Source organism: Bison bison, unplaced genomic scaffold, assembly GCF_000754665.1.
Source record: "Bison bison bison isolate TAMUID 2011002044 unplaced genomic scaffold, Bison_UMD1.0 scf7180017864243, whole genome shotgun sequence".
Classification (NCBI taxonomy): domain Eukaryota; kingdom Metazoa; phylum Chordata; class Mammalia; order Artiodactyla; family Bovidae; genus Bison; species Bison bison.
The window spans coordinates 2251733-2253471 of record NW_011494815.1 but is presented as its reverse complement, the minus strand read 5'-3'; positions in this window follow the sequence as shown (position 1 = coordinate 2253471).

Here is a 1739-nt window from a genome sequence, read left to right as displayed (position 1 = left end):
CCTTTTTCTTTTGTTATCTTGTAATCTGATGACTCTCTCTCTTTTTTTTTTTTTTGGGTTATGCCCTTGTGGCTTGCGGGATCTTAGTTCCCTAACCAGAGATTGAACCCAGGCTCCCACAGTGAAAGCGCCAAGTCCTAACTACTGGACTGCCAGGGAACTCCTTGACCATCAGGGATTGCTTTTTCTTTTGTGTGTGTGTGTATCTGTTTTAGATTTTTGGTTTGCAGTTAACATGAAATTTTGATATAGCAGTCTGTATATATACAAGATTGTTTTAAGTTGGTTATCTCTTAATTTCAACTGCATTTCCAATGTTATGCATTTGTATTCTCCTCATGAGAGAGTATAAAACCTTGCTGGCTTTGATACCATATTTGTATGCACATGATTTCCTATCTCTACTGTATGTTTGCTTTTACCAATGGGCTTTTCCATTTTAATTCTCTTGTTTCTAGAAAAGTTGTTAGAGAAGTTCCTTTAGCATTTGTTGCAGAGCTGGTCTGATAGTGCTGAATTCTGTTAGCTTTTGCTTGTCTGTAAACCTTTTGATTTCTCTGTTGAATCTGAATGAGAGCTTTGCTGGGTGTAGAGTATTCTTGGTTGTAGGTTCTTCCCTTTCATCACTTGAAATATATATCGTGCCACTTCCTACTGGCCTGCATGATTTCTGCTGAGAAATCAGCTGATAACCTTATGGTAATTCCTTTGTATGTTATTTGTTGCTTTTAATATTTTTTTTCTTTGTCTTTCATTTTTGTCAGGTTGATTATTATGTGTCTTGCTGTGTTCCTTTTTGGTCTATCCTGCCTGGGACTCTGCGCTTCCTGGACTTGGGTGACTGTTTCTTTTGCCATGTCAGGGAATTTTTCACATGTCAGTGAGTTTTTCACATGTCAGTGAGTTTTTCACATTTTAAAAATCTCTTCAAATATTTTCTCAGGTCCTTTCTTTCTTCTCCTTCTGAGACCCCTATAATATGAATGTTGATGCATTTAATGTTGTCCCACAGATTTCTTAGACTAACCTCATTTCTTGTCATTCTATTTTCTTTATTCTATTCCACAGCAGTGATTTCCATTAGTCTGTTTCCCAGGTCACTTAATTGTTCTGCCCCATTTATTCTGCTATTGATTCCTTCTAGTGTATTTTTCATTTCAGTTATTGTTCATGTCTGTTTGTTCTTTAAATCTTCTAGCTTTTTGCTAAATACTTTTTGTATTTTCTTGGTCTCTACCTCCATTCTTTTTCTGAGATCTTGGATCATCATTGTTCTGAGTTCTTTTTCAGGCAGATTGCCTATCTTCACTTCACTTAGTTATTCTTCTGGGGTTTTCTCTTGTTCCTTTGTTTGGAACATATCTCTCTGTTATCTAATTTTGTTCAACTTTCTGTATTTGTGGACTCCTTTCTGCAAAGTGCAGGATTGTACGTCTTCTTGCTTCTGGTGTCTGCCCCTTGGTGGGTGAGATTAGGCCGGGGGCTTGTGCAGGCTTCTTGTGGGAGGTAACCACAAATAGGTTTACCTGTGTTTTCATTTTAAGATCATCTGCTGCTAAGTCACTTCAGTCGTGTCCGACTCTGTGCGACCCCATAGACAGCAGCCCACCAGGCTCCCCCGTCCCTGGGATTCTCCAGGCAAAAACACTGGAGTGGGTTGCCATTTCCTTCTCCAATGCATGAAAGTCAAAAGTGAAAGTGAAGTCGCTTAGTCGTGTCCGACCCTCAGCGACCCCATG